Raw genomic sequence first — 11940 nt, forward strand, 5'->3', positions numbered from 1 at the left:
GGCTTATACCTCGAATATTAGCTATGGTCCAACCAATTGCTTTCTTAAATTTCTTTAGAATAGCAATTAGTTGCTCCTCTTGATCTTTTGTCAGTTCCGCTGAAAAAATCGCAAGAAAAGTAGAACAATCGCCTAAATACATGTATTTCAAATGGGAAGGAAGTACCTTTAGTTCGAGTTTAGGTGGTTCTTCGATTGACAACTTGGGTTGCACAAATTCTCTAACTTCCAACTCCAACGGTTCAAACCGTGTGGATTGAATATAATTTCTCGGATTGGCTTTCATCAAAGCCATGTTTTCTTCACCTTTTTCATCCTCCAAAGGGTCAAGATCTAAAGCTCTCTCCAATAGGTCTTCTTCAAAATTACTTTCCATAGAAACCAAGGTTTCTATCTCTTCCATAACTGAACACTCCTCTATCGGATCGGGAAAATTCATTGCTTTAAGAATCTTAAAGGTTACCTGATCGTCTTGAACTTGCAAGGTGAGTTCACCTTTCTGCACATCAATTAATGTTCTTCCTATGGCTAGGAAAGGTCTCCCAATGATGATCGGTACTTCTTTGTCTGCTTCAAAATCTAGGTCAATGAAATCACCAGGAAAAATAAATTTATCAACTCTTACCAAAACATCCTCGATCTTTCCTTCGGGATATGCTAAAGATAGATCTTCTAGCTAAAGTGTCACAGTTGTAGGTCTTACTTTACCTATCCCTAACATCTTGAAAATAGACTCAGGCATCAAGTTGATACTCGCTCCTAAGTCACACAAAGTTTTACCACAGTAAGATTCACCAATGTTACAGGGTATAGTAAAGCTTCCTGGGTCTTTCAATTTCGGTGGCAGTTTGTTTTGCAGGAACGCACTGCACTCCATTGTCAAAGCAACAGTCTCATACTCACTCAGTCATTTTTTCTTGGACAGTATATCCTTCATAAACTTCACATAATTTGGAATTTGTTCTAAAGCCTCCACCAACGGAATATTGATGTGTAACTGCTTTAGAACATCCAAAAACTTCTTGAATTGCACCTCCTATTTCTGCTTGTGTTGCTACAATCTTTGCGAATATAGAGGTGATGGAACTTTCGGTTGAACCAGACAACTTTTCTGAGTAGGTAAATCTGCATCTAAAGAAGATGTTAAAATATCTGAATTCACTAGGTCAGGGTTTACCTTGTTAGACTTTGCATATTCTGATTCCTTTGGTGTAAGAACTTCAACAACTGGTTGACTTTCCCCTTTTTCAACATGCTCATCATCGACATCAATCAATCGGGGTTCCAGAGTTTTACCACTTCGTAATGTCAATGCCTTGATATGTTCTTTACCCAAATTTGTTGGATTCTCAGTATCGCTCGGCAAGGTTCCTTGCGGTCTATTACGAAGCTCCATAGCCAACTGACCCATTCAGTTTTCCAAGTTTTTCAGTGTTGCTGCTTGGATTTGGATCAAAGCGTCATTCTTTGCCATGTATGCTTTCAAAAACTTCACCAAATTGTTTGATGCCTCAGCTTGAGGTGGTTTTGGAGCTTGCTAATTCAACCCTTGAGATTGGTTGGGTCTTTGTTGTAATAAGTTATTGTTCCGTCCATTTCCTTGGTTGCCCCAAGAAAAGTTAAGATGATTATGCCATGAAGGGTTATAGAAGTTGGACTTGGGTCCTTGTCCACTCCTATTTTGATATTGGTTCCCCACATAGTACACTGACTCGGGATTTGATGAATAATTCTCAAAAGAACGACCTTCCCCATAGTACACACAAGAAACTACTTCAAACGGACTTGGTGGCTGAGCTGCAAAATTATTAGTACTATTAGCGGTTAACTATTTTAACATAGAGGAAATAGACGGTACCTGAGCCGATAACGAAGTGAGAGAGTCAACTTCATGAACTTCAGCTACTCGTCTTCCTGAAGTTGTTCGATTTGTTGGCCATTGATAGTTATTACTCGCAATCCTCTCGATGATCTCATAAGCCTCATTATAAGACTTAGATAAAACTGCACCATTCACGGAAGCATCTACCATCAATCTTGTATGTGCATTGAGACCATTATAAAATGTCTCCAACTAGATACAATGAGAAATCCCATGATGAGGACACTTACGAAGTAACTCCTTGAATTGCTCCCAAGCCTCATACAAAGACTCGTCATTTAGTTACTAGAAAGTTGTGATCTCGTTCCTCAACTTAGCATTTTCCCTAGGTGGAAAATACTTAACCAAAATCTCTCTGCTAATTCTTGCCTTGTAGATACTGAACTTGATGGCAATGAATTGAGCCATGCTCGTGCTCGATCTCGCAACGAGTACAGAAATAACTTCAACCTCAGTGCATCTTCAGTCACATCGACTATCTTAAATGAATCGCTCACCTTCATAAACAATCGAATGTGGAGATGTGGATCTTCCGTATGCATACCACTAAATTGGCCCACCATTTGTAGCATTCGAAACATCACTGGTTTCAATTCAAACTGGGTTGCCTCAATATCTGGCCTTCTAATTCCTGGGTTTAACTCGTTAAAAAATGGCACAGCATATTGTCTGATGCATCGATCTCTACCATTGACAATGAGGATGGGATTTCGTACATAATCGACTTCATTACCTTGTTCTTGATTCTGATTTCCAAGGTCCACCTCGACTTGTCTTTAAGTTGTTCGTTCATGTCTTCTTTGTCTGAAAGTTGGCTCAATTTCAGGGTCTATAGGGAATAAATCGATAATTCAATCTATGCATATAAACACCTGAGAATAAATTCACAAAAATTAAAAAGAATAAGTTAATAATGTTAAAAATAAATCAAATTGAAAATAAATAATTTCACGAAAAAAATGACTACGACAACAGTTGACAATCTCCAGCAATGGTACCAAAAACTTGTAACGCTCGGGTTTGTGCAAGTGTACACAGTCGTTATCAAGTAATAAGTAAGTATCGAGTTATCGTCTCTACAGGGATTGTATTTGTGCTAAGTCACTTAATTTGTAAAATTATATTAACAATTTGAAAAATAGAAACAAAATATAGTTGAGAAGTGGTATAAACTAGATTCAATGATCCCTAATGTAAATTATCCTAATATGCAGACTATATGAATGAAATAGATTTTAGCAAAATTTAACACAATTTGCAACAATTATAACATAAATAAACTAAGACAATTACATTAATTAAACTTAATTTATTATCATCATGCTTAATAATATTCGGAAAAATATTTCATGGCAACTCGATATTTCATGAGTTTGGAAACCAAATTAGGTCCCTTCAGAATCCTTTACTTAGTAAATACGTGGGTTTTTTACCCAAATAGTATAGAAAAAAATACTGAAATAGGATGTCAGAAATTTTTTTACCAAAATAGGTTACTTTTTCATTGGAGCCTATTAGATAGGCGCCGATGAATAAAATAAAAATAATTTTTTGTTATTAAAATATAATTTTATATTTTTTTTAAAAAAATACGGGTTAAAATACGGTCGGGTCGGGTCGGGTGGCGCCTGTCAAGTAGGCGCCAATGAAGGAGCCTGATGGACAGGCGCCAATGGTGCCTCTGGCCCCCTGCATGCTGCTGCTGCTACTGCCATTGAAATGTCCCTTCACAAACCTTTTATTTTGGCTATAAGTAATAGCAAATGGAATGGTCCCAAACTCCACACGGTAGAGAAACAAAAAAGAGAGAAAGGAGAAGAAGAGAAGGTGAAGTAGAAGAAGAAAGAAAAAAAAAGGTAATGTATTTTTTTAATAAATAATTTTGTTTATAATTTAAAAAGTTTATAGTTTGTGAATTTTTTAGGATATATTTTAGAAAATATTGTGAATTTTATGTTATTAATTATTAATTATAAATTATCTATATTTAGTGTTTATAGTTTAGATTAGAATTTGTATGAATATTTTAAATTTTTTGTATGAATATTATAATTTTTTTATGAATATTGTAATGTTGTATGAATATTGTATTTATTTTATAGTTAAATTTGTATTTATAGTTTTGGATTAGTAATTTTTTGTATGAATATTGTAATTTTGTATGAATATTATAAATTTTTTGTATGAATATTGTAATATTATAGTTTTGTATGAATATTGCATTTTTTTTGTATGAATATTGTAATTTTGTAATTTTATATGAATATTATATATTTTTTGTATGAATATTGTAATATTATAATTTTGTATGAATATTGCAATTTTTTTGTATGAATATTGTAATTTTGTAATTTTGTATGAATATTGTAATGTGGGGATATATTGTAATATTGTAATTTTTTGTATGAATATTGTAATTATTTTATAATTAATTTGTTAGTAATTTGGGAAAAATTCACAATATTTTGTGTTTGTAATTATTTAAAATTTAATTTATTAGTAATTTAGGATTAAGCTATAAGTTGTTGTGTTTAGTTTAGTATTTGGTGAGTTTAACATATAAAGTTTATAAAAAAATTAAAAATCATTTCATTAAAAGTTTAATTATAAAAAAATTAAAAATCATTTTATTAAAAGTTTGGGTTTTTTACACCAATAATATAGAAAAAAAATACTGAAATAAGATGTCAGAAAAAAAATTTACCAAAAAATAACTGACTTTTTTAATCATATAGTTGTTGTTAACTCATTTAATTTTTATATAATGTAACTTTTATATAATTAAATTTTATTTGATTTTGTATTTATTTAACAGTAATTATTGATTTTTTGAAACAAATTAACTGAATTCATTTTTTTTATTGCAGATTTGCAGGAAATGGGTTCTCTAATTAATAATAATAATCACATATCAAGTACTATTAATGAGATGGTAATAAAATTTATTTTTGATATTCATGTTATTTGTTGAATTAAATTATATTGTATTAACTATTTTGCTAATTTAATAATGTCATGGTTCGTACCGCGCATTGAGGGGCCGTGTTAATAGTGTAGGGTTTCAGCCAGATGAACGCCTAATACCATACTTAGAGTTAGCCGGGTTCGGATCAGCGGCATTGATTAGGACTTTTGATCTGCGATACGACTTGATTTCCGCTTTAGTCGAGCGATGGCGTCCGGAGACCCACACATTTTATCTGTCGTGCGGAGAGTGTACCGTCACTCTAGAGGACGTTGCAGTACAGCTCGGGCTTCCCATAGATGGGAATGCGGTCACGGGCGTAAGTTCAATCTCTAGGTCGGCTACCTTTTGCAATGAATTACTTGGACGCTCGCCAAGTCAGGGGAAATTTACCAGTTTGAGATTTTCATGGCTACATGCCAATTTTGAGCATTTGCCAAGTACTGCTAACGAACGGGAGGTGATGCAGGCTGTTCGAGCTTATATTATGCACCTTATAGGGGGTGTACTCATGCCGGATGCAAACGGCAATAAGGTCCACTTGATGTACTTACCCTTATTATCCAATTTGCATAACACTCGTTCATACAGCTGGGGGTCCGCAGTTTTAGCCATGTTGTATCGCGAACTTTGTCGAACAACAAATGCTTCTGCGGTTGACATAGGCGGATGCCTCATACTGCTGCAGTCGTGCGCACTTTACCGGATGCCATTCTTGGCATCCATTAGTCATCAATCATATGTATTTCCACTCGTTAATAGGTGATGAATTTTTACTCATTATAATAATTAGATGACTTTTTTTATAATATATTATTCTAACAATTTGTTTTCGTAGGTGGAGAAGTAATCCGGGGATCGGGAGGTCACCGTCGATTCCGATATATCGTCTAATGATTGAGAATCATGCTGGAGAGGGGGTAAGTTTTTCGAATATAAATTTAATTTTATTATTTTATCTCACTCGACCCGCGTTAATATAACAACGTTATTAATTGTGCAGTTCATTTGGATGCCGTATTCTGCTCCGGAAATTATGGCAGTTATGCCATCATCAGCCCGCGTCCACTCAAACCTATGGTGCATTAGCGCACCCATTATCAATTTTAACGTAGTGGAGTGGTATCATGGCAATCGAGTACTCCGACAGTTCGGTTGCATACAGTATATCCCGACACTGCCAGTACAAGTGGGGGAGATCCATGGGATGAGCAAGAAGGGGAGGTATGGAGATAATTGGGAAGAAGTGCACGAAGAATATATCACGATATGGAACCAACCGGTTCGGGAGGGTACCTCAGATAGATCGTGCTCCGGATTTGCAGCCCTCGTTAGAGTATATACAGTGGTACTGTGAGACAGGGAAACCATTTCTGTTTGGTGGGCGGTCGATTGTAGTCCCACCGCATACGACATGAATTACGTAACCCCTTCGAGATCTGCATCATGCACCAGAGCCAGAGCCAGAGCCAGAGCGAGTGGCAGAACTACATTCTAGGGATAGTTCTTATCATCCAGAATTAGGGGGCGATGACTATTTCGTGGCCTCGTATCCACCTCAGTACTCTGCTCCTTCCGGCCAATATCTGCTGTCGTACTCCTCTCCTCCCGGATCAAGTTCATCGATGGCATTTGAGACATATGATTATTCATCTATGTTTCACACACCTTAACATACTGTTGAGGAGAATGTTGATAACCGTAATCGCCCACAACGTCAGCGTCGAGCTCCACAAAAATATACCCCTAGAACCACACCATCAAACCATCAATTTTAGAGGTTTTTGTAATAAACAACCGCATATTTATGTAATGATAGTTCTTATCTAAATAAAATTACAATGGTTTAAAAATGTCTCCATAACTGCAACAAATTGTAGACAATTTTTGTGATTCAAACCATATTTATGTAATGAAGTACATATCAATTTCTACTCGATTGAGACGATTGTCCAACATGGTAGTTTCAGAGAGGGCATCTACTCCGATTATGACCGGGTAATCTGCATACGCCATACAAATTCCCGTCAGATTTCTCCCTAATGTCCATTTCGTTACGGATTCTGGATGATTGCGGATGACCTTTCAGGTTTCTACGCAGCCTTATGTCTGGGACTAGCTCGAAGGTCGTCGGAGGTACCTCCCAAGTAGATAGGTCAGGAAGCACGGGGAACTCGTTTTCCCATACACGCAATGTTCGTTCGATGGTGTACACTTCATCGATAAATTGTTCTACATTGAGGCCAACTTTAGCACAAGCTGCCACGACGTGTGCACATGGAAAATGAAGTGTTTGAAACCTCCTACAATCGCACCGTCTATTTCAGAGATCAACTTCATAGGACCTAGGTGGTATACTGGATCGACAACCGATGGTCTCTGTAACTCGAAACGTTTCATTATGTCGTGAATATACTTCTACTGTCATCGACCTCGCCATTCGACGGTTTACAACCATTGCATCCCTAATGCCTTCGACAAAGACATGTTCCACCTCCATCTGGTTCACTTGTTGCTGACCCATTCTTGGCATTAAGGTAGCCAACCTGTAGAACGTTGCCGAGAAGACAGATGAAATTGGAGGATGTCGTGTTTTTAATAACACAACGTTGATCCCCTCCACTAAGTTTGTAGTCATTTGACCATAACGAAAGCCCTCGTCAAAACTTTGAGCCCATTGCCACGGTTCCATGGTACCCAGCCATTGTCGAAAAGATGTGTTGGTTTGACCCTCCATGTCACTCTCAAGCCGAGCCATTCTTTGGCGAAAAATGTATGGCTCTAGCTCGTACGCTGCATATGTATTAAAAAAATTTAAGTTACAGTATTGCTCTAAAACATTAAAACTTATATTTAAAAGATAAGGTAATTCTTTACCCATTCTCACAACTTGTCTCTTCCGGTCTACATTCTTATAATCTCGCTGAAAGTTAGCCGCGATGTGCCGGATACAGTAAACAGATCGCCATGGTACACCAGAATGCCTAATGGATGTAACTAATCCTTTCCCTTTATCGGAAATGATGCAAATATTATCATTGCTAATCACATACCTCCGCAGGTTGGTAAGAAAGAACTCCCACGATTCCATGTTCTCCTTATCGACGATGGCAAATGTTATTGGGAGTACGTTCCTGTTGCCGTCTTGAGCAACCGCAAGAAGTAAGATCTGTGTGTATTTTCCATATAGCCAGGTTCCATCTACTTGCACAAATGGTTTGCAGTGGGCAAATGCGCGCACACATTGATCAAAAGTCCAGAACATCCGATGGAAAACTCTTTTTCTCGATTGTAGTTGGTCATTTTGCCCGTCATAAGATCGTGTCTGCAACTCAATTACAGTCCCCGGCACGTGTTCCCTCATGGCGGCTATCCATCCCTGTAATTTATTGTACGATGCATCGAAATCTCCGTACAATTGCTCCATTGCCATCTGTTTAGCTATCCACGCCTTCCGATATGATACTCGATACTGGAATCGTGCTTGTATTTCAGCAATCAGTACCGAAACTTTAATGGTCGGCATGTCTTTCACCATTGACATGATGCATGTACAGATAGTTTTGGAGTCAAGTTTTCGATGATCTTCTGTGATACGTGTTGAAGTGCATGTGTGGGGCCCAACAAATTTTCTTATTTCCCACATCTGCGACTTCTGCATAAATGCAGCTCGTACCCACCAATTGCAGCCTTCTGCCGACCTCCAACACTCACCAATATATAATGTTGGTTTAGACTCGATGACTTTGTAATCTACTGATATATTCATGCTATACCGCTTAATCGCAAACATGCATTCTTCCTTACTTTCAAATCTCTGGCCCACGCGTAACTCATCTAGATCAGAATATACGCCCATTCGGTAAGCATGTGGTATTTCAGGGTACTCCGGAAACTCAGCTGCCCATGCCGCATCGGGGTCTATCCGAGACATGTGTGCCCCAGGATTATTGTGTATCACAATACGACGAATCTGGTTTCCGACTGAAGACGCATTAACGTTTCCATCCTCATTCACGCCTTCGTCGTCAATATCATCTGGGACCTCATCTGCGTCGGGATCACTCTCACTATCCACTTCGTAATCAACAGGATCACTACTATAGTATACATCATCACCAACCACATCAATCTCGGCTGCAGCATTGAGATCAATATTTATCCCATGTATAGGTGATTGACTATCAACATACGATACCGGAACCACCATACACGGCGCTTCAACTCCATCTTCTTCACCTACTGGAGTGGGATCTTCAGTTGCCTCCACACTGGCTAACTCAGCAAATAACTGAATCAGTGCATTTTTGTTACTCGAAGTCCCACAATAAAGAGCGACCATTGTCTCCACGTCTTCATCGTCTACAAGTTCCATTTCGGTAAATTTTATTGGATCTGTTGATACTGGAAACTTGTAGAAAACTTTTGATATCCTTCTCCCACAACGTCTATAAATTTTTTCACTAATTTTTTCCTTCATATCATCAAACGAGATATTTCTATCAAATCTCATTGCTACTTGTTTGCGACATTCAAATATACATCCCAACGTTGTTGTTAAAATTTCTCCATCGAAATAAACGCATACAAAAAACTGATTCTCCATTTTCAATACTAGATCTGTAAAAAAAAATTTCAAATTTCTTAAAACAGTTTCAAAATGTAAACAAAATACATAAAAAATTTAATGCAAAATTTTTCATTCAGAAGCTAACAAAATTAATAACATGACAAAATAACTTTCAAAAACATCCAATTTGCATAACAATACTCTACATTCTATTTAAAAAGAAAAAAAAATACCTAATTCTTTTCTTTTGCTTCCTTCCTTCTTTTCTTCTGCTTCCTTCTTTCTTTTCTTCTTTCTTCTGTTTCTGTAGTCAAATTTATGTCTGTGCTGGGGGTATTTATAGAGAAAAATCACATTGGCGCCTCCCAGATAGGCACCACCATTGGCGCCTCCCAAATAGGCACCACCATTGGCGCCTCCCAGATAGGCACCACCATTGGCGCCTTCCAGATAGACGCCAATACTATGTATTATACGGGTTATATACTAACCCGGAAAAGTATAAAATTATATTTTATTCAAAAAAATTATTATTTTATTCATTGGCGCCTATCTAACAGGCTCCAATGAAAAAGTAACCTATTTTGGTAAAATTTTTTTTCTGACATCCTATTTCAGTATTTTTTTCTATATTATTGGTGTAAAAAACCCTAAATACGCATTTTACTGATCCTTATTTACTAAGGGTTTCTTAGCATTCGTGTGACGTAACAGGGACGTGTTAGGTTTGAAGCAATTTAATCACACAAATCTAAAACCTATGCAGATAACAGAGGCTGGTTAGGGTTGTTATGTAACCTACAATTTAATCTGGTTAGGATATAAATTAAGCATGCACATTTCAATTATGCATCTATTAGCCGAAGTCTGGTTAGGATCACTCAGCTAATTCAGGTGCATTTTAATCACGTATAAACAAAATACATACTTGATTTTAGTTGAAAACATGATCGATTGAGGCTCAAACATTATAAGCATGAATCAAATAAATATTGTTTAATAAAAATAAACCTAGCTTAAATAAATTTAAGCTATCATTGTTGTAAACAAAAACAAAGAACACATAGCAAACATCTTTAAATTAAATTAAAGAAAAGAAAGATTAAACCCAATTCAGAGTGGCTGTCACCCAAGACTCTAACTGATGAGGCTCATTCGCTTCTTTGCGTTGCTCCTTTTGCTGATAGTTCTCCAAGGTGGCGGACCAAATATGCAAACTAGATTCAATGATCCCTAATGTAAATTATCCTAATATGCAAACTATATGAATGAAGTAGATTTTAGCAAAATTTAACACAATTTGCAACAATTATAACATAAATAAACTAAGACAATTACATTAATTAAACTTAATTTATTATCATCATGCTTACTAATATTCGGAAAAATATTTTATGGCAACTCGATCTTTCATGAGTTTGGAAACCAAATTAGGTCCTTTCGGAATCCTTTACTTAGTAAATACGCATTTTACTGATCCTTATTTACTAAGGGTTTCTTAGCATTCGTGTGACGTAACAGGGACGTGTTAGGTTTGAAGCAATTTAATCACACAAGTCTAAAAACTATGCAGATAACAGAGCCTGGTTAGGGTTGTTATGCAACCTACAATTTAATCTGGTTAGGATCTAAATTAAGCATGCACATTTCAACTATGCATCCATTAGCTGTAGTCTGGTTAGGATCACTCAGCTAATTCTGGTGCATTTCAATCCCGTATGAACAAAATACATACTTGATTTTAGTTGAAAACATGATCGATTGAGGCTCAAACATTATAAGCATGAATCAAATAAATATTGTTTAATCAAAATAATCCTAGCTTAAATAAATTTAAGCTATCATTGTTGTAAACAAGAACAAAGAACACATAGCAAACATCTTTAAATTAAATTAAAGAAAAGAAAGATTAAACCCAATTCAGAGTGACTGTCAGCCAAGACTCTAATTGATGAGGCTCATTCGCTTCTTTGCCTTGCTCCTTTTGCTGATAGTTCTCCAAGGTGGCGGACCAATTATGCAAACTAGATTCAATGATCCCTAATGTAAATTATCCTAATATGAATGGAATAGATTTTAGCAAAATTTAACACAATTTGCAACAATTATAACATAAATAAACTAAGACAATTACATTAATTAAACTTAATTTATTATCATCATGCTTAATAATATTCGAAAAATATTTCATGGCAACTCGATCTTTCATGAGTTTGGAAACCAAATTAGGTCCTTTCGGAATCCTTTACTTAGTAAATACGCATTTTACTGATCCTTATTTACTAAGGGTTTCTTAGCATTCGTGTGACGTAACAGGGACGTGTTAGGTTTGAAGCAATTTAATCACACAAGTCTAAAAACTATGCAGATAACAGAGCCTGGTTAGGGTTGTTATGCAACCTACAATTTAATCTGGTTAGGATCTAAATTAAGCATGCACATTTCAATTATGCATCTATTAGCCGTAGTCTGGTTAGGATCACTCAGCTAGTTCAGGTGCATTTCAATCACGTATGAACAAAA

The 11940-nt window shown here is 36.3% G+C and overlaps 1 non-coding gene across 1 annotated transcript; it reads left to right on the plus strand.

Annotated features, from left to right (window-relative positions):
- The first annotated feature begins 2090 nt into the window (after positions 1-2090).
- On the plus strand, positions 2091-2197 carry LOC121218735 (small nucleolar RNA R71). The gene has a single exon (XR_005915212.1). It is a non-coding gene; the product is annotated as a small nucleolar RNA R71 (small nucleolar RNA).
- Positions 2198-11940: the final 9743 nt, after the last annotated feature.

Source organism: Gossypium hirsutum, chromosome D06, assembly GCF_007990345.1.
Source record: "Gossypium hirsutum isolate 1008001.06 chromosome D06, Gossypium_hirsutum_v2.1, whole genome shotgun sequence".
Classification (NCBI taxonomy): Eukaryota; Viridiplantae; Streptophyta; class Magnoliopsida; order Malvales; family Malvaceae; genus Gossypium; species Gossypium hirsutum.